This window comes from Heptranchias perlo, chromosome 27, assembly GCF_035084215.1.
Source record: "Heptranchias perlo isolate sHepPer1 chromosome 27, sHepPer1.hap1, whole genome shotgun sequence".
In the NCBI taxonomy this organism is placed as follows: domain Eukaryota; kingdom Metazoa; phylum Chordata; class Chondrichthyes; order Hexanchiformes; family Hexanchidae; genus Heptranchias; species Heptranchias perlo.
This window is the reverse complement of record NC_090351.1, coordinates 12,347,373-12,371,073: the sequence shown is the minus strand read 5'-3', so window position 1 is coordinate 12,371,073 and position 23,701 is coordinate 12,347,373. Positions and strand designations below refer to the sequence as shown.

The window sequence follows — 23,701 nt, the reverse complement described above, 5'->3', positions numbered from 1 at the left end:
GGAGGGGGGGAAATATTTCAGGTGGAATTCAGCCTAGGCTGCTGACGCAGTTCAGGGTTTATAAGTTTGGGAGGGGGGGTTTGACGGAGACACATGAAAGAATGCAATCTACATCAAGATGCTTATATATGAAAGCTGGAAGCTTTAGAAAAAAGATGACCGAACTGGAGGTTGTTGTGGCAGTAGAAAACTACAAATTGTTGGGAATATCAGAATCATGGCTAAACCCAGTGGATACAAATTAATTTAATCCAGGGGTATGGAGTGTGCAGAAAGTTCAGAAAAGACAGAAAAGGAGGTGACGCAGCCATATGTGTCATGGACAACTAGGAAGTAAATTAAATTGATCCAGTGGGAGGGGTAAGCCACTGAAAGAACTACACTGATTAGAAGTCTTTAATGTGAATAAATTCAAGCTGACATTAAGGGATTGCTACAAACCACAAGTTCAACACAACAAGGCTTTCATATGAAGAGATAAGAAGGGTGTGTGAGAACAGGAAAATTATGCTAATGACAGACTTCAATCAACCAATTATAAATTGGGATAATCCAATTGGTTCAGATTCCGAGTTGGTAAATATTATGCATGACTGCTTCATGACTCAGCGTGTAGGGGAAGATGTAGGAGGCAGTGCTCATCTTGATTTGGTATTCGTAAATGACCCAGACAACTCACAGGAAATGCTCCTCTGCGAGACAGAGAGCACAGTATGAACAGGTTTAGCATGATCTGGGTCTCAATCAGACCAAAAATCAGGAGCCAGGTTTCTAATTTTAAAAGGGCTAGATTCAAAGAGATGAGGGAAAAATTAAAACATTTATTGCGATAGTGTAAAATGGGTGATGGCAAGTCGGCAGCCCATTTTACATTGAGTTCAATGGAAATAAAAATCAGGAGAGATGGAAAACAGGCTGCTGGCTCACTATCACCCATTTTACACCATCACACAAAGTCAAAATTAACCCCAAGGAGTGTGACCATAAATCAATTAACAATCAAATTAAAATGAAATAAAAAGGAATATTGATCTTTACAAATTCTACAGGAGAAGGGCTCAATAGGTTGGATATGGGAACATGCAGAAATAAGTTAAAAGGTGTTCAGAGAAATCTAGAAAAACAGTTCGCTACAGAGATAAAATATAACAGAAAAAATGTTTTCAGTGCTGGAATAGCAAGAGAGCTGTCAGAAAAGAGGTGTGAACATTAAAAGATGCCACCAGACCTGAACCTGACAATGTGCACAAGATAGTAAATATTTGGAATGATTGCATCCTCAAAGTATTTACAAAGAAAGACATCAACAATATGCCCTTCCCCCAAAAAAGAATACCAAGGCATAATTCAAGACTTTGATATGAATGAGATTGAAGTACGAGACAAACTGGGAGGGCTTAAAATAAATAAATCCACAGGGTTAAATTATCTTTATCCCAGAGTGCTGGGAGGGACTAGCAAGGACATTTTTGAGGGAAGCACACTCAGCAGATACCAGTGGATTAGAAACATGCTAACGTGGTGTGCATGTTCAAAAAGAATGACAAAGTAGCACAGTCAACAACAGACCCATTAGTTTTACTTCAATTCCATGTAAAATAATGGAATCGATTATCATGAGTAAACTTGAGAACTATCTGTACAACAGCCTAGTAAACTGCAGTCAACCTTAGACAGGGAAGATCCTGTCTGACCAATCGCCTTGATTTCTTTAAGGAAGTGACAACCCAAGTCGACCGTGGTAACCCGTACGAGATTGTGTAAAGTTCCCCATACAAAAGATTACGAACTAAGCTCAAAGCTGCAGGGAATCAGAGCAAAACCTCGGCATGGATAAGAAAACAATTAATATTCGTTAGAGGGGTAATGTACGGGTGAGGGGAATACTAAGTTGGGTGCCCTAAGACTCAGTGTTGGGACTACTACTTTTACTAATTTACATCAGTGACTTGTATTCTGAAACTCAATGGTTAATTCGTGGTTAAATTTGCAGATGATAACAAACTAGGTAGGGCAGTAGAATTGAAGGAAGAAGCCCAGAAACTACAGAATGAGCTAAATAAAATATGAGTGGGGCAAACAAGGGCAGATGAAATTTAATGCAGACAAGTGTAAAGTATTGCATGTAAGAAGGAAAAATGGGCAACATACATACTTGGTGTTGAAATAGCTACGGATGAAGTTGAAAGAGATCGAAGAGTCTTAGTAGACTCAATGTTCAACATGTTCAGCCAACGTCGAGCAGGAATCAAAGCAATAAAATGTTGAACTATTTAGCCAATAGAGTAGAATACAAGTCAGAGGAAGTTGTGATCATACATTGTACAGTGTTATGGTCAGACCGCACCTGAAGGACTATATCTCATTCTGGTTGCCAGGAAACAAGACAGGCATTCAAGTGCTGGAGGCAGTGCAGAAAACAGCCACAAGGCTGATAAAAGAAAGAACTAGCATTTATACCACGCCTTTCATGACCTCAAGACATCCCAAACCATTTTACAGTTATTGAAGTACTTTTGAAATGTAGTCACTGTTGTAATGTAGGAAACATGGCAGCCAATATGTGCACAGCAAGGTCCCATCAATAACAATGTGATAATGACCAGATTATCTATTTTAGTGACGAGTTAACGGCACAAATAACTACGTATGGGTATGATCTTGTGGCCATTACAGAAACATGGCTGCAAGGTGACAACGACTGGGAATTAAATATGCCAGGGTATTTAACAATCAGGAAGGACAGGCAGGAAGGAAGGGGAGGTGGGGTGGCTATGTTAATAAAGGAAGGAATCACTGTAATACAGAGAAATGATATTGGGACAAAGGATCAGGAGAATGAAACAGTTTGGGTAGAGATAAGGAATAATAAGGGGAAAAAAACACTCGTGGGCGTAGTATATAGGCCTCCTAATAGTTGCAACTCTGCTGGAAGAAGTATTAATCAGGAAATAGTTGGGGCATGTAATAAGGGAACAGCTATAATTATGGGGGATTTTAACTATCATATTAACTGGACAAATCAAATTGGGCAGGGCAGCCTTGAGGAAGAGTTTATTGAGTGTATTAGGGATGGATTTCTTGAGCAGTATGTAACTGATCCTACAAGGGGGCAGGCAACCTTGGACCTGGTCCTGTGTAATGAGCCAGGATTAATTAATAATGTCCTAGTTAAGGATCCCCTTGGAATGAGTGACCATAACATGGTTACATTCCATATCCAATTAGAGGGTGAGAAGGTTGGTTCTCAAACAAGCGTACTGAGCTTGAATAAAGGAGACTATGATGGTATGAGAGCGGAATTGATTAAAGTGGACTGGGAAAATAGATTAAAGGGTAAGACGGTACATGAGCAGTGGTGTTCATTTAAGGCGTTATTTTACAACTTTCAAAAAATATATATTCCACTGAGGAAAAAAGGGTGTAAAAGAAATGACAGCCATCCGTGGCTAAGTAAAGAAATTAAGGATAGTATCCGACTAAAAACAAGGACATATAAGGTAGCCAAACTTAGTGGGAGGATAGAAGATTGGGAAGTCTTCAAAAGACAGCAAAAAGTAACGAAAGGATTGATTAAGAAAGGGAAGATAGATTATGAAAATAAATTAGCAAAAAATATAAAACAGATAGCAAGAGTTTCTATAGTTATATAAAAAGAAAAAGGGTGGCTAAGGCAAACGTAGGTCCCTTAGAGGATGAGACCAGGAAATTAATGGTGGGAAACATGGAGATGGCAAAAATGCTGAACAAATATTTTGTTTCAGTCTTTACAGTAGAGGACACTAAGAATATCCCAACACTAGACAAACAGGGGGATCTGGGTGGGGGAGGAGGGGGAGGAGCTAAATACGATTAAAATCACTAAGGAATTGGTACTCAGTAAATTAATGGGACTCAAGGCGGATAAATCCCCTGGACCTGATGGCTTACATCCTAGGGTCTTGAGGGAAGTGGCAGTAGGGATTGTGGATGCTTTGGTAATAATTTTCCAAAATTCCCTGGACTTGGCAAAGGTCCCAGCAGATTGGAAAACTGCTAATGTAACACCCTTATTTAAAAAGGGTAGTAGGCAGAAGGCTGGAAATTATAGACCAGATGCCCAACATCTGTCGTGGGTAAAATTTTGGAGTCTATTATTAAGGAGACAGTAGCGGAACATTTGGATAAACATAATTTAATAGGACAAAGTCAGCATGGCTTTATGAAGGGGAAGTCATGTCTGACAAATTTGCTTGAGTTCTTTGAGGACATAACGTACAGGGTGGATAAAGGGGAACCAGTGGATGTGGTGTATTTAGACTTCCAGAAGGCATTCGACAAGGTGCCACATAAAAGATTATTGCTCAAGATAAAGACTCACTGGATTGGGGGTAATATTCTGGCATGGGTGGAGGATTGGTTATCTAACAGGAAGCAGAGTGTTGGGATAAATGGTTCATTCTCAGACTGGCAACCAGTAGCCAGTGGTGTTCCGCAGGGGTCGGTGCTGGGTCCCCAACTCTTTACAATCTATATTAACGATTTGGAGGAGGGGACCGAGTGTAACATATCAAAGTTTGCAGATGATACAAAGATGGGAGGGAAAGTAGAGAGTGAGGAGGACATAAAAAACCTACAAGGGGATATAGACAGGCTGGCTGAGTGGGCGGAGATTTGGCAGATGCAATACAATATTGGAAAATGTGAGGTTATGCACTTTGGCAGGAAAAATCAGAGAGCAAGTTATTATCTTAATGGCGAGAAACTGGAAAGTACTGCAGTACGAAGGGATCTGGGGGTCCTCGTGCAAGAAAATCAAAAAGTTAGTATGCAGGTGCAGCAGGTGATCAAGAAGGCCAACGGAATGTTGGCTTTTATTGCTAGGGGGATAGAATATAAAAACAGGGAGGTATTGCTGCAGATATATAAGGTATTGGTGAGACTGCACCTGGAATACTGCATACAGTTTTGGTGTCCATACTTAAGAAAAGACATACTTGCTCTCGAGGCAGTACAAAGAAGGTTCACTCGGTTAATCCCGGGGATGAGGGGGCGGACATATGAGGAGAGGTTGAGTAGATTGGGACTCTACTCATTGGAGTTCAGAAGAATGAGAGGCGATCTTATTGAAACATATAAGATTGTGAAGGGGCTTGATCGGGTGGATGCGGTAAGGATGTTCCCAAGGATGGGTGAAACTAGAACTAGGGGGCATAATCTTAGAATAAGGGGCTGCTCTTTCAAAACTGAGATCAGGAGAAACTTCTTCACTCAGAGGGTAGTAGGTCTGTGGAATTTGCTGCCCCAGGAAGCTGTGGAAGCTACATCATTAAATAAATTTAAAACAGAAATAGACAGTTTCCTAGAAGTAAAGAGAATTAGGGGTTACGGGGAGCGGGCAGGAAATTGGACATGAATTTAGATTTGAGGTTAGGATCAGATCAGCCATGATCTTATTGAATGGCGGAGCAGGCTCGAGGGGCCGATTGGCCTACTCCTGCTCCTATTTCTTATGTTCTTATGTTGGTTGAGGGATAAATATTGGCCAGGACACTGTGATTATTGATCCCTAGTGTCAGGGGTCTGAATTAAGAGGAAAGACTGGAGAGACTTGGGCTTTTCATCCTGGAAAGGTGTCTGAGACGCAATCAAATAGTGGTATCATAGAATCATAGAAAGATTACAGCACGGAAAGAGGCCATTTGGCCCATCGAGTCCGTGCCGGCTCTATGCAAGAGCAATCCAGCTAGTCCCACTCCCCCACCCTATCCCTGTGGCACTGCAAATTTTTTCCTTTCAAGTACTTATCTAGTTCCCTTTTGAAGGCCATGATTGAATCTGCCTCCACCACCCCCTCAGGCAGTGCATAACCATTCGCTGTGTAAAAAAGTTTTTCCTCATGTCACCTTTGGTTCTTTTGCCAATCACCTTAAATCTATGTCCACTAGTTCTTGACCCTTTTGCCAATAGGAATAGTTTCTTTATATCTACTTTGTCTAGACCCTTTTGAATACCTCTATCAAATCTCCTCTCAACCTTCTCTGTTCCAAGGAGAACAACCCCAGCTTCTCCAGTCTATCCCCGTAACTGAAGTCCCTCATCCCTGGAATTATTCTAGTAAACCTCTTCTGCACCCTCTCTAAAGTCTTCACATCTTTCCTAAAGTGCGGTGCCCAGAACCGGACACAATACTCCAGATGTGGCCCAACCAGTGTTTTATAAAGGTTCATCATGACTTCCATGCTTTTGTGCTCTATGCCTCTATTTATAAAGCCCAGGATCCCGTATGCTTTTTTAACCGCTTTCTCAACCTGCCCTGCCAGCTTCAATGATTTGTGTACATATACCCCCAGATCTCTCTGTTCCTGTACCCCTTTTAGAATTGTGCCCTCTAGTTTATATTGCCTCTCCTCATTCTTTCTACCGAAATGTATCACCTTGCACTTTTCTGCTTTAAATTTCAACTGCCACGTGTCCGCCTATGCCACCAGCCTGTCTATATCCTCTTGAAGTCTATCACTATCAACCTCACTGTTCACTACACTACCAAGTTTTGTGTCATCTGCAAATTTGGAAATTGTGCCCTGTTACACCCAAGTCCAAGTCACCAATATATATCAAGAAAAGCAGTGGTCCCAGCAGTGACCCCTGGGGAACACCACTGTACACCTCCATCCAGTCTGAAAAACAACCGCTCACCACTACTCTCTGTTTCCTGTTACATAGCCAATTCTGTATCCATGCTGCTACTGCCCCTTTTAGTCCATGGGCTTCAATCTTGATGACAAGCCTATTATGCGGCACTTTATCAAACGCCTTTTGAAAGTGGTAGACAAGGTAGAAAATAGTATGGAAAAAGTTAAAATGGAATACTACTTTAAATTAAACTGTGGCAGTTGGACAAGAGCACACAGGTTCAAACTAATAAAAGGTAACTTTAGGACTGATATTAGGAGGTTCTACCTAATGTGGAGAGTGATCAACACTTGGAATGGCAGAGTGGACGAAGGTGAAAACCCTGGAATCATTTCAGAAACAAATAGATGCAGCAATGGGGAGTGTAGGGTTGTTCTGGATGGATGTAATAAGACAGGTCAAATGGTGTTCCTCATCTGTAAGTATCTTGCGAATGCTGCTGATCTCTTTTACCTCAGGGCAAGGAGGCTGCACACTGCCCAGCAACATATCATAAACTCATATCATAAGGGGCGAAAGGCTGGTGCAGAGCAATCAGCCATTGTGTAGAAATGTAGAAGGATACACCAACAATCTTTTCCAAATTCGGCTTTATGCCAGTGTTACTCAATTAAAATGGAAATCGCCTGTCACAGCGCCACCTACAGGTACTGCAGGTAAATGCTGACAATTTTAAACTTTCCCAGAGACAGAGGGGTCGATTTTCGGATGGCCGAGTTGGTGCGTTCGTGGCGGGGGGGCTGCTAAAATTTGGGATTCCCAGGGCGGGTCCGGAACCCGTCTCCAACCCGCCCACTTCCGGGTTCCCCAGTGACGCACTTAGATGCGCGCACAGCCCCCGCATGCGGGACTCCCACCGGCAATTAAAGCCGGCACGATCCCACTTAAACCAATTAATTACATAGTTCAGGTCGTTTGCAGACCTGATTGGGAGGATATTTTAGGAGGGGTGGGATTTTCATATCAACTGAGCGTGTTTCCCGTACTGGGGGAAACACTCCCAGTTGAAACAGATGTGTTGCAGCCACCAGGTTGGGGGGGGGGAGACCCTCACTCATTGCAGGAGGCCACTCTGTCACTTGGGACAAAGTTTGGCCTCCACCACCTTCCTCCTAACACAAAAATTCACAAACTTGGAACCTCAACTCCAGTGTGCACAAAAGAGCCCTCCAAATACACTTACACCCACTCTGCAGTGACCCAATGGGTGGCATCAGGTGTGGATCTTCATGGTGATCCTCAGGAAAGGGAATTATTGCACAAGCCAGAAAAGATTTGCAAAGACGTGGCAGTAGTGGTGATAACAAATTTTAATGTGCTTGGCAAAACAAACAAAACTAAATGAAAAACATGACATTCTGTCATACACCTTTGTGCATCCCTTTTGTGCTCACAAAACGTTAGCCTTACATTTACGGGAACCCCTACGTGATGCTACCCCTGTGGCTTCAGCAGAGGTAATGGCAGGTTGCTCTTGTCCATGCCCTGACCGTTGAGATGCATTGCGCGGACGACCTCTGGGTTTCGGTGCCCGTTAGGGCCCCTCCAAAGACTGTTCCACCTGCACCTGTGCAGGGGCAGACTCGGCCACCTGGAGAGGAGGCAGCATTGCGGGTACTGGTTGAGAGAGGGGCAACGGGTGAGACGTGGGAGCGCTTTGAGTGGCATCCCCACTTCCATGTTCCCCTTCACCATCATCCCTCTCCTGGGCCTTCTGGCATTTAGGAACATAGGAACAGGAATAGGCCATTCAGCCCCTCGTGCCTGCTCCGCCATTTGATAAGATCATGGCTGATCTGTGATCTAACTCCATTTCCCTGCCCATACAAGATTCTGAGGGGACTCGATAGGGTAGATGCTGAGAGGATGTTACCCCTCATGGGGGAACTAAAACTAGGGGCATAGTTTCAGAATAAGGGGTCGCTCGTTTAAGACGGAAATGAGGAAGAATTTCTTCTCCCAGAGGGTCATAAATCTTTGGAATTCTTTACCCCAAAAAGCTGTGGAGGATGAGTTATTGAATACATTCAAGGCTGAGTTAGACAAATTTTTGATCAGCAAAGGAGTCAAAGGATATGGGGAAAAGGCAGGAGAGTGGAGTTGAGGTAAAAATCAGATCAGCCATGATCTCATTGAATGGTGGAGAAGGCTCGAGGGGCCGAATGGCCTACTCCTGCTCCTATCTCTTATGGTCTTATGAAGATGGCCCCATGCTAGGAAATGTTGGTAAAATCGTTGCATCTACCAGTACAGAGAGGAGCAGGGTGGCCTTGGATAGTCAAGCTGGTAATAGCCATGCAATTTGGCTGCTGCTCTCTTTCCATTGCAATAAATAAGTTGTATTATCAGCACGATTGCAAAGGCTGGAATGGACAGCTGCTTTCAAAAATTCCTCGGATCTATAAATTGGATATTACTAAAACTCATTCTTGAAACTTGACAAATTGGAGGAGATGGAGCAAGTACATATCGCAATGGAGGACAATTTTAGACTTGATCAGCACAATGAATGACCTAGAATAAAGTTCATTTCAAAATATATAGACATTTGTTTATTTTTTAGCATGCAAGCCATGGAGAAACACTGCATTTTCAGCCCAAAATTGTGCAGTGCATTATAAATTGGTTTTGGCAGGTCTGTAGACACAGCAAGGCAGCCAAACTGAGTACAATACCGGAGGGGTTTATTTGTTTTTACAAAACAAAACAGAATCAAGTGCAATCTCTTTTAAATGATCAAATATTATTTTAAAATTATGCTTTGTCATGCTGGCAAAGTCTTGTAGGACACTTCTTTTTTACCCATAGAGGAGGGCACAGTGTTAAAATCAAGAATGATAAGAGGTCACTGCATTTGGCAATACCAGTTTATTTTTCTTTATTTTTTCTTTGCTGGGGTATAATTCCAGAGGTGCCAGCCTTCAGTACCTTGGTCAAGTGGCTGCTCTTCACATGTGAACCGAGTCAGAGTCTCCAGGCTGTTTGATTTGGGCTAGGGCGGGAAATTATAGCTGAGTTGGATCCTGTCAACACACGCTTGCACTTTCCAGTAGGAGTCACTTAATAGTAATCAGGAGTGGGTATCCCAGGGAACTGAAAGGTGCAGTGGGTTAGACACTGGCTTTTCACCTCTGGGACCCATGTTGAAATGCAGTTCAGAATGCTGTCTGCTGGCTATCAGGCTCCCATGTAAAATGAGTTTGGGCAGTCTCAATCCAGTACAAAGTGGGCATTGGGCAACAGCACAAAATTGCTATGAGTATATAGTCACTTCAACCTCACACTGCATTGGTGCGCATGGACTCTAACCTCACATCCCTTAAGTACGTACAGACTCTACTCTCACACTATGAGTGCATACTCCAATTTCATACTGGAATCAGCACACATATACTCCGGCTTCACACTGCCATCAACGTGTAGATATACTTCGACTGCACTATCATTGGTACACAGACATAGATATTTATTAGGCATTTCTTTTAATGAAAGATTTCATTTTTGCTAAACAAAGCAGAGAACATAAGTTGAGATCAATTAAAATATAACATACTTTAAAATAAATTGCAAAGGAGAATAACTTGAGCAAATAAAAGCAAAATGATAACCTTTAGGCTTGGTTCCAATAAATTACCAACCTCTTTTAAATATTAGTAACCACGTATTTCCAAGTCTCCCTCTTTTCATCTGTTTCCAAAACTGATGAGAGAAAAAGTGACAGTTAAACAAATCCAAATAAAAAAAATGGGATGACATCTTTATAATCGATGCATCTATCATATATTAAAATCGGTGAGTGGATCGCATCATTCCATCTCTGAATGCATTGAAAAGTCCAAACTCAGACTGTGGGCCCGATATTAGGAGGGATGCAGGTTGGCACTGGTGGGTAATGCACCCAGTGAAATCCGTGTGCGCCGCACGCGATCGCAGCCTAATTGAAGGTACTTATGCGTGCTTCCGGGTTTCCCGTTGCAGACCTGCGCAGCGGGCGCACTGCGCACTCACATCACAGGTTGTCAGCAGGAAGAGCCCTATTTAAAGGGGCCGTCCTCCAATACTCCTCCTGCAGCAACGAACCAAATTGGCAGCATGGATCAGCCCAGAGGCAGGGCTGCGCCAAGGTTCTCAGACTCCTCACTCCAGGTGCTGCTCGATGGGGTCAGGAGGAGGAGGGAAACGTTTTTCCCAGCGGACGGGAGGAAGTGGCCTCCCTCTGCCACCAAGAAGGTCTGGCTCGAGGTGGCAGAGGAGGTCAGCAGCAGCAGTAACATCTCCCGAACCTGGGTCCAGTGCAGAAAGCGCTTTAATGACCTAATCAGGTCAGCCAAAATGAGTATACTTACGCATTCTCCCACATTCCGTCTTCCACATCACCTCCACCACCACACAACTCCTTCTGCACTGCCACCACAACGCTCTCGCATCACTCCTCACATCCACTCAACCATCATCCTCACCTTGCCTGCACTTACTCACTGCCCTAGTTCCCATTCGAACACGACCACGCAACCCAATCCTCATACAATCTCACGGCTATGTCTCACACACACCCTCCCATGCATCTCCCTCACGGTCACCCCACCCACACCAATGCATGCAGCGGGTCACTATGCAACCATCACTCAATCACGCCTCTTTGTTTTGCCTTGAAAGGAGAAGTATTAAGGGATATGGGCCTAACATTTCCCCAGTCTCATCCTCTAAGGGACCAATGTTTACTTTAGCTACCCTCTTCCTTTTTATATACTTGTAGAAGCTTTTACTGTCAGTTTTTATATTTCTTGCTAGTTTACTCTCAATTTATTTTCTCCCTCTTTATTATTCTTTTTGTCATCCTTTGCTGGTTTTTAAAGTTCTCCCAATCTTCGGGCTTACCAGTAATCTTTGCCATGTTGTATGCTTTTTCTTTTAACCTGATACCATCCTTGACTTCCTTAGTTAGCTGTGGTTGGTTCACCCTTTTTGCGGACTCTTTCCTCCTCACAGGGATATATTTTTGTTGCGAGTCATAAAATATCTTTTTTAATGTTTGCCACTGCTTATCCACCATCATACCATCTAATCTGTTTACCCAGTCCACTTTAGCCAATTCTGCCCTCATTCCTTTATAATTGCCCTTATTTAAGTTTAATACAGTAGTTTCAGACCTAAGATCCTCACTCTCAAACTGGATGTGAAATTCTATCATGTTATGATCACTGCTTCCCAAGGGATCCTTTACTTTGAGATCATTAATTAATCCTGTTTTGTTACCCATTACCAGATCCAAAATGGCCTGTTACCTGGTTGATTCCCTGACGTATTTGTCTAAGAAACAGTCCCTAATCCACTCTATAAACTCCTCCTCAGGGCTATTTTTGCGAATTTGATTTGTCCAATCTATGTGAAAGTTAAAATCGCTCATGATTATTGCATTACCTTTTTTACAAGCCCCCCTTATTTCCTGATTAATATTTTGCCCTACAGTGTAGCTACTGTTAGGGGGCCTATATATTACTCTCACCAGTGATTTCTTTCCCTTGTTATTTCTTACCTCCATCCAAATTGATTCGACATCCTGATCTTCTGAGCCAAGATCATTTCTCACTATTATACCAATTTCATCCTTTATTAACAGAGCTACCCCATCACCTTTACCTTTTTTCCTATCCTTCCAAAATGTTAAATAACCCTGAATATTTAGCTCCCAACCTTGGTCCCCTTGCAACCATGTCTCTGTAATGGCCACCAGATCATACCCATTTGTTTCTATTTGTGCCGTCAATTCATCTATCTTATTGCAAATGCTGTGTGCTTTCAGATAAAGAACCTTTAATTTTGTCTTTTTACCATTCTTTCCTACCCCGGCCCCATTTGCTCGTGCACTCTTATGTTTGTACACTCTGTCCCTTCCTGACACACTCTGTTTATCATTACCCCCATCACTTTCCTGTACTACTTCCTTGACTTTTCTCTTTATCAATCTAAACTTCGCCCCACCTGAGCCCTCCCCCCTCTATTTAGTTTAAAGCTTTCTCTACCGCCCTAGTTATTCGGTTTGCCAGAACACTGGTCCCAGCATGGTTCAGGTGAAGCCCGTCCCAATGGAACAGCTCCCTCTTTCTCCTGTACTGGTGCCAGTGCCCCATGAATCGAAACCCACTTCTCCCACACCAATCATTGAGCCACGCATTCATCTCTCTGATCTGATTTACCCTGTGCCAATTTGCTCGTGGCTCAGGTAATTTTTTTCAAACATTTTTCGGGGAAAATGATATTTTAAAAGCTGCCGGCCTTGGCTCAGCAGTAACACTCTAGTTCAAGTCCCACTCCAGAGATCTGAGCACATAATCTAATCTGACACTTTAGTGCAGTATTGAGGGAGTGCTGCACTGTTGGAGGTGCTGTCTTTGGATGAGCTGTTAAACCAACCTTTGCCCTCTTGGATAGATATAAAAGATCCCTTGGCACTATTCAAAGAGCAGGAGAATTCTCCTCGAGTCCTAGCCAACATTTATTTCTCAATCAAAATCACTAAAAAAAAATGATCCGATCAACATTTTATTGCCGAGTGTGGGACCTTGCTGTGTGCAAATTGGCTGCTGTGTTTCCCTACATTACAACAATGTCTGCGCTTCAAAAGTACTTAATTGGCTGAAAGAGCATTTTGACATTTTGAGTCCTGAGGTCATGAAAGGTGCTATATAAATGCAAATTCTTACTTTCTTTAAAAGTTGCATACTTAACAGTTTAAAAACAAAACTTTTCAACTTTTTGTTTTCTCCCTGTAACTCTGAAGACTTGCAGTGGAGACTGTAACTGCTGCATATCATGGTCTAAAGAGAAGCAGGAGTTGAGCTGGAGGTGGCTACAAAAGTAGTTCACTATTTTTAACGTTTTATTTTTGGAATTTGGAATTACTCAGCAATTAATATAACACACAAGGGAAAAAACTGAGTAAAAATAAAAATGGAGAAAGAAAAATAAATTAAAAAAGAGGCCAACATCACATTATATATAGCAGGAGAGCACTATTCCAACAATAATAAATTGAAGTACATGGTCAGAATAGCCAGACATCTGAGACAAGGCTGAGCCAATCGACAGTAACATTAAAAGATAACATAAACTAAGGCAAGAGATATTGTTGTCTAGACAAGGACTAAGCTGAGAAGATGCATAAGGAGCCTGTTCAAGCCCCATATTGGCAGAGTTGTTGGGATCAAGGGAAGAAAACATGGAATTTATACTCGGAAAGGTGTAATAAAAATGTATTTCTTGGTCCAAATTCAATTTTGTAAACTTACTTACTTTGTACCACAGCATTTAAGAGGTTAACACCCAAGGTCACACAAAATAGTCTTGTCAGCAGAAAGCTATCAACTCATAAGAGACAGTTGTCTGGGAAAGGACTCCTCAAGATGTAAGGTTTTGTTTGGGCCTACACTGGTAATCTAAACATGTTAACTGGTCAATCATTCGAGGGGCAGGGAGGGTATCTGTAATCCTCAATGTCTTCCACTGTTGTCAGAGATGGCCCACATTGTTCCACAGAAGTAGTTTAAGACACCTTATTGTACTATTCAATTTGCCCAGTGTGGCACAAAGCCAGCCAAACTATGAAAGCCCCCCTGTTCACAGTTTCAAGGATAGGCCACAGACTGGGGTATTGTCAATGACTGACAACTCACAGAATTAGATCGGCAGCTCACAGTCAGTCTAGAATCAGAGAGAGCAGTCAGTTTTTGAAACTCACAGCCAACAGCCAAAAGGTTGGCCGTATTTTAGAAGCCTGAGCCAGCTTTGCCAGGGAGAGTAAAGCTAGAGGAGGTTTGCAGTAACTAGTCTGCTGTTTGAAATTAATGTTTAGAGAGAAGAAAGTTGTGTCTTTGTTGTGTTATATATGGAGGGGTGTGGGGAAATATATATCTCATGTATTAAATTGTCTACATATATCTTATGTAAATAAAACCACTTATTGGTTCAACGTCTATGGGCATGATTTTAGCCTCGAAAAATGGGTGGATTGGGGGCACGGAGGCATTAAAAATTGCAACAATATAAAACCTGCCCCCAACCCGCTCATTTCTGGTTTTCACAGGGGCGGGATGAAGGGCGGTCAACCAACCTGCTCTCAGGAGGCGGGTTGGTCACTAAAACTTTTTAAGGAGGGTGCAGGTCTCCATTTTTACAGGTTTTGTGATTTTAGCCTCTGGGGGCTGGGATTCCCAGGCCTTCTCCTTCACTCCAAGTGGGAGGAGGTGAGAAGGCCCGAAACTGCAGGTAAGTGCCTTTATAGCACTGCTTGTGGGCCTGGAGGAGCAGGAGTGTTTCCCCCAGGCCCAACAACCTAACTGCAGTGAACACCCACAAAGATCGCTGATGCTCCTCCAACGATTGCGACCCCCCACAACGATCGCGACCCCCGCGATGACCCCTGATCCCAATCCGCCCTTCAATGACTGACCCCCGATCCCCCCCTGATGACTGACCCCCTCCTGATAACTGACCACCCTGATAACTGACCCCTCCCCCCGATGACTAACTCCTCCCAATGCTCCCATGCCAAGCCAATGCCCCCATGCCCCCCACCCATCCATCCAATCTAGCACTTACCTGAACACTTACCTCTTCCTCTTCTCCCGTCCAATTGAGAGCCAACCTGTCAATCAGTCGGGTGGGAAACCGTCAAAAAAAAATGATGTCCTTACGTCAAAATCATATTTCCGGGTTTCACGTCTGCAATTCGACCACTCCCGCCCCCTTCCTGGCTCCGAGCTAAAATTATGCCCTAGGTCTCAAATTGCTGAGTGTGTATCCTGTCCACCATTTGGAGAGAGAGGAGAACTCATGTAGCAGCATGTGATACATTCCAGTATTCAATGTACAGAGTAAGGGTTCTCCTTTACAATCCGCTGGTCATTCTATTACTTACCTGGATGTTGGTCAGAAGGTGTACTCCACATTGTAGGGGAGGTGAGGTCCGCTTATGGAAGTGGCCTGTGACGCTGACTCCAAGAAACTGTCTTGTGTAATATCAGGGCTCCAAAGGATCACACCAACGTGGGTGAACACGTATCCAAGCTGGTCAAGCAGAACATAAGAACATAAGAAATAGGAGCACGAGTAGGCCATACGGCTCCTTGAGCCTGCTCCGCCATTCAATAAGATCATGGTGTATAAAATTATGAGGGGCCTAGATAGAGTGGACAGGAAGGACCTATTTCCCTTAGCAGAGAGGTCAATAACCAGTGGGCATAGATTTAAAGTAATTGGTGGAAGGATTAGAGGGGAGCTGAGGAAAAATGTTTTCACCCGGAGGGTGGGGGGCCTGGACTCACTACCTGAAAGGGTGGTAGAGGCAGAAACCCTCATCGCATTTAAAAAGTACTTGGATATGCACCTGAAGTGCCATAACTAACAAGGCTACAGGCCAAGTGCTGGAAAGTAGGATTAGGCTGGGTAGCTCTATTTTGAATGGAACAGACACGATGAGCTGAATGGCCTCCTTCTGTGCTGTAAATTTTCTATGTTTCTATCCCTTGATTCCACGAGAGTCCAAAAATCTATCTATCTCATCCTAGAACAAATTCAACGACTCAGCAGTCACAGCCCTCTGGGGTAGACAATTCCAAAGATTCACAATTATCTGAGTCAAGAAATTCCTCCTCATCTCAGTCTTAAATGGCCCTTATCCTGAGACTATGCCCCCTAGTTCTAGACTCTCCAGTCAGGGGAAACAACCTCACAGCATTTACCCTGTCAAGCCCCCTCAGAATCTTATATGTTTCAATGAGATCACTTCTCATTCTAAACCCCAGAGAATATAGGCCCATTCTATTCAATTTCTCCTCATAGGACAACCCTCTCATCCCAGGAATCAATATAGTGAACCTTCGTTGCACCGCCTCCAAGGGAAGTATATCCTTCCTTAGATAAGGAGACCAAAACTGTACACAGTACTCCAGATGAAGTCTCACCAAAGCCCTGTAGAACTGTAGTAAGACTTCCTTACTCTTGTACTCCAACCCCCTTGCAATAAAGGCCAACATGACATTTGCCTTCCTAATTGCTTCCTGTACCCGCAAGCTAACTTTTTGTGTTTCTTGTACAAGGACAGCCAAGTCTCTCTGAACACCAACATTTAATAGTTTCTCACCATTTAAAAAATATTCTGTTTTTCTATTCTTCCTACCAAAGTGAATAATCTCACATTTCCCCACATTATACTCCATCTGCCACCTTCTTGCCCACTCACTTAACCTGTCTATATCCCTTTGCAGACACTTTGTGCCCACCTCACAGATTACTTTCCCACCTAGTTTTGTATTGTCAGCAAACTTGGATACATAACACTCGGTCCCTTCATTAAGTCATTGATATAGATTGTAAATAGCTGAGGCCCAAGCACTGATTCTTGCGGTACCCCACTAATTACAGCCTGCCAACCTGAAAATGACCCCTTTATCCCTACAATCCATTTTCTGTCCGTTAACCAATCCTCTATCCATGCTAATATATTACTCCCAACTCCATGAGCCCTTATCTTGAGTAACAACCTTTTATGTGGCACCTTATCGAATGCCTTTTGAAAGTCCAAATATACTACATCCACTGGTTCCCCTTTATCTACCCTGCTAGTTGCATCCTCAAAAAACTCTAATAAATTTGTCAACATGATTTCCCTTTCATAAAACCATGTTGAATCTGCCTAATCATATTATGATTTTCTAAGTGCCCTGTTACCACTTCCTTAATAATGGATTCCAGCATTTTCCCGACGACTGATGTCAGGCTAACTGGCCTGTAGTTCCCTGTTTTCTCTCTCCCTCCTTCCTTGAATACTGGGGTTACATTTGCTACCTTCCAATCCGCTGGGACCATTCTAGAATCTAGGGAATTTTGGACATGAACTTGATCGGATGACAAGAATCAGAGAAAATAGGCATGTCAGAATTTGGGAGGGGAAACAACAGGTGCAGTAGGGCCAGTGTTTGGGGCTCACCATTGGCCCCCATTCAACGAGATTGATTGGTGGTGGAGAAATATGGAGCTTCTCAAACCCCAGTACCACTTAGTCCAATCCTGGAGCAGGCCCAACAGTCAACTGAGAACTCTGAGATGAGTGCAGCCCGCCCTCTCCTTTTGCACAATAATTCAAAATAGGATAAACGAATCCATTTAGCCTGAGATAGACAATAATTCTCTCCCATTGGTCCACCTTTGATGCTAAGCAAAATGGCATCGTGCCCGTCTCCAGAGAACTGGAAGGCTCAGGTGTGCTGCGAACAACAGGTCAATAAATTTTTTCATTCCTAAGCCCAATGGGACCACCACAGGAAATTCCAATACAGAATGTGGTGGGTTGGATGAAACAGAGACAGCTGTGGTGAACTTGACCTTCTGTAATATCATGACCCAATATGACTGAAGGGCCACGTTTAGATGAAATGCAAAGTGGGAACCAACCCTCTGCCCTCTCCTCAACACTGACCTGTAATTAGAGGCCTCCAGTAATAGAGCCACACTGGCACACAGTAGGTACAAAATCATTTTCAGTTGTCCCTCCCATATTGGTTGCTACTCGATAGCCTATTAAGTGCTGACTAAATAGCCTCCATTTCTCATCGTACATCATATTCTTAATGTACAATTGAGACCAGCTTCCCATGTCTCTTGTAAGCAAAACAGATTCACCGTGTGCTTAGAGATCAAGATGGAACAGGGTTGTGAAATCAATCCATCCTCTTCAACCTTACTAATCTAAAATGACCCCAGACTTGACAGCTGTCTGAAAACCTGATACACAGTTTCTAGGGTGGAAAGAAAGTGTAGGATCTGGAGGTATCAAAATATGAAAATGCCCATATAATAGTAGCCATTGCACTTCAAATGTGTGTGAAATACTTTGAGATGTTTTGAAGTGATCTGGCACTATATAAATGCAAATGTGAGTATTACACTGGCCCAGCACCTGCTGCAGCCAGTGAACGAACGGCTGTTAGTTAGACTTGCCCTTGCCCGTTTAATTTCTATGAGATCTTGCACTGGAAGTTGCAGTAAGAGGGAGATAGAAATGATGCAGCGCCCTCTACAGGGCATCTGGGATCTGAGTGAACAGGGCAAGCAACTGTGTATCTCCTTAACCAATCAGATTGAAGGATTGTGAAATGAACTGCTTATAAGGTCTGAACAAGGAAGTGTGAGTTAGAATAGTGAATTCAATGTCATATCAGGAACAGGAAGAGAAATAAAGAGAGGGAAAGAAAGATTGGATTAAGAGAGAGAGAGAAAAAGAAAGAAAAAGTAAAAAAAATACATTTTAATTTACACTTTTAAAAAAAAATCTCCAACAATTAAAACCTGAAGGAATGAGACTCTAGAAACATAGAAACATAGAACATAGGAGCAAGAGTAGGCCATTTGGCCCTTTGGGCCTGCTCCGCCATTCAAAATGATCATGGCAGATCGTCTAAGTCAGTATCCTGTACCCGCTTTTTCCCCATATCCCTTGATCCCTTTAGCATTAAGAAATATATCTATCTCCTTCTTGAATACATCTAATGACTTGGCCTCTGCTGCCTTCTGCACTTGTAATAGTTAATTTTCAGTGCCAGAGAGGTTGTTTGGCAGTAATTTAGACTTATCACGCCATTAAAAAGGGTACTTTGACTGAAATGGACAAGCCCTAACTTTCTGTGGCGAGTTTAGTTTGTGTCTACTATCCAAGTACAGGAACTTCACGCCATTCACTGTATTTCATTGGTGAGTCAGACGGCGAGATGTCGTTTCCACGAAGCTAACAGGGGAGTGACGCATCTCGGACAGCAACTTTTGGATTTTCGTGTTTAACTACACATCCGCCCCTTGCCTGAAGTTGCTGGGCAATTTGCGCACAAATAACAGTGAGTGCCATTATCCTCACCGTTATTTTGACAGCAAATTCTGGCCCATTATGTTTTAGATTATTTACAAAAATGCTTGCCAGATCTGCAGGACAGATGTAAAAATGGGATAAGCCTTAATAATAAGTGTATGTTCATTGCAGACAGCTAGTCTAGAAACAAGTGCCGCTATGCAACTCAAAAATATGCAGTTAGAGAGGGCTTGTGAGGCATTTGCACACTGATTATTGAGCCTAGCAACAGCTTAAATCTGATTCAAGAATGTCTACCACTTCTTCTGAACTGTAGATTCTTTTGATCGAACCCAAAAAGGTAAAATAGCACACTCTTAATTTGTAAACTATACATTTTTTGCAAAAACATGTTGGGCAAATCGTTTTATGATTACAAGCAAAGAACACACTGACGAAAATCAAGTTGAAACACTTAATTACATCGCTTGCATGTACTTTCGCAGCACAACCCATGACCTCTACCACCAAGGACAAAAGCAGCCGTATCATGGGAACACAATCATCTCTAAGTTCCCCTTCCAGTCACACACCATCCTGACAAACATACATCATTCCTACATCGTCACTGAAAGAAAAAAAGAACTTGCATTTATATAATGCCTTTTACAAGTCCCCTGACAAGTCCCCTGGACTTGATGGTTTGCATCGAGGGTCTTAAAGGAAGTGGCTACAGAGATAGTGGATGCATTGGTTGTAATCTTCCAGAATTCACTAGATTCCGGAAAGGTCCCAGCGGATTGGAAAACCGCAAACATAATACCCCTATTCAAGAAGGGAGTGAGACAGAAAGCAGGTAACTATAGACCAGTTAGCCTCACGTCTGTCACTGGGAAAATGCTAGAATCCATTATTAAGGAAGTAGTAGCAGGACATTTAGAGACTCATAATACAATCAAGGAGAGTCAACATGATTTTATGAAGGGGAAATCGTGTCTGACAAATTTATTCGAGTTCTTTGAGGAAGTAACAGGCAGGGTGGATAAAGGGGAACTAACAGATGCAGTATATTTGGATTTCCAAAAGGCATTCGATAAGGTGCCACATAAAAGACTACTGCACAAGATAAGAGCTCATGGTTGGGGTAATATACTGGCATGGATAGAGGATTAGCTAACTAACAGAAAACAAAGAGTCGGGATAAAAGGGCAATCTGTAACTAGTGGGGTGCCGCAGAGCTCAGTGCTGGCGCCTCAACTATTTACAATGTATATCAATGACTTTGGATGATGTAACAGAGTGTTTTGTGGCTAAATTTACCGATGATACAATGATAGGTGGAAAAGCAAGTTGCGATGAGGACACAAAGTGTCTGTAAAGGGATATTGACAGGTTAAGCGAATGGGCAAAAATTTGACAGATGGAATATAATGTGGGAAAATGTGAAGTCATCCACTTTGGGAGGAAAAATAAAAAAGCAAAATGTTATTTGAATGGAGAAATACTACAAAATGCTGCGGTACAGAGGGATCTGGGTGTCCTCATACATGAAATACAAAAAGTCAACATACAGGTGCAGCAGGTAATCTGGAAGGCAAACGGAATATTGGCCTTTATTTCAAGAAGGATGGAGTATAAAAGCAGGGAAGTCATGCTACAACTGTACAGGGTGCTGGTGAGACCACACCTGGAGTACTGCGTACAGTTCTGGTGCCCTTATTTAAGGAAGGACATACTGGCATTGGAGACAGTTCAGAGAAGGTTCACTTGGTTGATTCAGGGTATGGAAGGGTTGTCTTATGAGGAAAGATTGAACAGGTTGGGTCTATACTCTTTGGAGTTTAGAAGAATGAGAGGAGATCTTAATGAAACATACAAGATTCTGAGGGGACTTGATAGGGTAGATGCTGAGAGGATGTTACCCCTCATGGGGGAAATCTAAAACTAGGGGGCATAGTCTCAGAATAAGGGGTCGCCTGTTTAGGACGGAAATGAGGAGGAATTTCTTCTCTCAGAGGGTCATGAATCTTTGGAATTCTTTACCCCAAAAAGCTGTGGAAGACGAGTCATTGAATACATTCAAGGCTGAGTTAGACAAATTTTTGATCAGCAAGGGAGTCAAAGGATATGGGGAAAAGGCGGGAAAGTGGAGTTGAGGTAAAAATCAGATCAGCCATGATCTCATTGAATGGCGGAGCAGGCTCGAGGGGCCGAATGGCCTACTCCTGCTCCTCTCTCTTTTGGTCTTATGGTCTATTTACAACTTCAGGATGTTCCGAAGCACGTCATGGCCAATTAAGTACTTTCAAAGTGTATTAACAGTTGTAATGTAGAGAAATGCGCAGCTAATTTGCCCACAGCAAGGTCAAGATTCTGGAATTCCTTACCTAACGCCATCGTGGGAGCACCATCACCACAAGGACTGCAATGGTTCAAGGAGAAGGTCCACCACCCCCTTCTCAGGACAACTAGGGATAGGCAGTAAAGGTGCTATATACCCTGGCTACTGTCTGAGGCCGAACCAGACAGTTCGCAATTTCGGCATCCAATTGACCCTGAGTTGAGCTTCCGCCCCCATATCCTCTCCATCACCAAGACCGCTTACTTCCATCTCTGTAATATCGGCCGTCTCCGCCTCTGCCTCAGCCCATCTGCTGCTGAAACCCTCATCCATGCCTTTGTTACCTCCAGATTCAACTATTCCAATGCTCTCTTGGCCAGCCTCCCATCTTCTACCCTCTGTAAATTTAAGCTCATCCAAAACTCTGCTGTCCGTATCCTAACTCGCACCAAGTCTCATTCTCCCATCACCCCTGTGCTCGCTGACCTACATTGGCTCCCAGTCCAGCAACCACAAATTTAAAATTCTCATCCTTGTGTTCAAATTCCTCCATGGCCTCGGCTCTCCCTATTTCTGTAACCTCCCGCAGCACTACAACCCTCCGAGAATTCTGGCCTGTTGTGCATCCCTGATTTCCTTCGCTCCATCATTGGCGACTGTGTCTTCAGCTGTCTCAGCCCAAGAACTAGAATTCCCTCCCTGAATCTCTCCATCTCTCTACCTCCCTCTCCTCCTTTAAGATGCTCCTTAAAACCCATCTCTTTGACAAAGCTTTTGGTCACCTGTCCTAATATCTTTTTATGTGGCTTTGTGTCAAATTTTGTTTGATAACGCTCCAGTGAAGCACCTTGGGACGTTTTACTATGTTAAAGGTGCTATATAAATGCAAGTTGTTGTTACGTTCTTTCTTAAAACATTGATGAAACTGACCACTGCCCCAGGCAAAGCTTACTCAGATTACTTTAAGGATTCAAACTAATTTGAAATTATTCTCCATACTCCCCTACCCCACATACACTCACACTGTCAGGAGTTAAGGCCGCACATGATCGCAGGTGCCTTTTTAAAAAAAAATGTAAGCCCCTTAAAAAAAGTGGCGGGGCTGTTCAGTGTAAACGTGTCCCTTTTTTTGATGACACTGGGCCACCCATGTCACCGGTCGTGGAAGGCCTCAAGCGTCTGGCAGTCACAGCGTGCTTCTTCTCCAGGGCCACCTGGGCGTGGAGAATGCCGCGGAAAAGAGGCAGACAGTCGTAGTGAACACCCCCAGGGGCTGTGTCTAGCCTGGACCTGTAGATGGTTACCTTGGTCAGGACCAGGAGCAGATCCAAGAGGAGATCCTCAGACTTGCCCGCCCCACTCCTCACCGGGTGGCCAAAGATCAGGAGCACGGGACTGAAGTGCAACCAAAATTTGAGGAGCAGTCCCTTTAAATAGTGAAACAAGGGCTGCAACCTCTCGCACTCAGTATAAATATGGGAAACGGGACTCATCCAGGCTGCAGAAATTGCAAGCAGTCAGTGAGTCCATAAAGTGGCTAAGCAGCCTCTGTGGGCACTGCTCTGTGCAACACTCTCCACCCCATATCCCGAATGGTGCAGGGGAGCACTGCTGCATAGAGAGCCCTCCATAGGGGACCCCTGCCTCCATAGACAGCAGATGGGAGATGAGGGCAATGAAGTGGAGATTGTGCAGGAGCAGCCAGTACAGGAAACCCTTCCGTGGAGAGTGGAGTGGCACGGAGGGAATTTCTGAGAGACGGCTCATGTTGTGAGGCACAGGCTCCCGAGGGAGGTTTCGGGGCCTGGCACTGGGATCACTCCACACACTTGAGCCTCCTCAACACT

General features: G+C 43.4%; 1 long non-coding RNA gene across 1 annotated transcript in view; it reads right to left on the bottom strand.

The window, feature by feature from the left end:
* LOC137344409 (uncharacterized) overlaps positions 1-23,701 on the bottom strand; it is a 35,605-nt gene that overhangs the window by 10,348 nt on the left and 1,556 nt on the right. The window contains exon 2 of the long non-coding RNA XR_010968350.1: positions 10,314-10,374. This is a non-coding gene — a long non-coding RNA (uncharacterized lncRNA). The remainder of the gene's footprint in view (positions 1-10,313; positions 10,375-23,701) is intronic.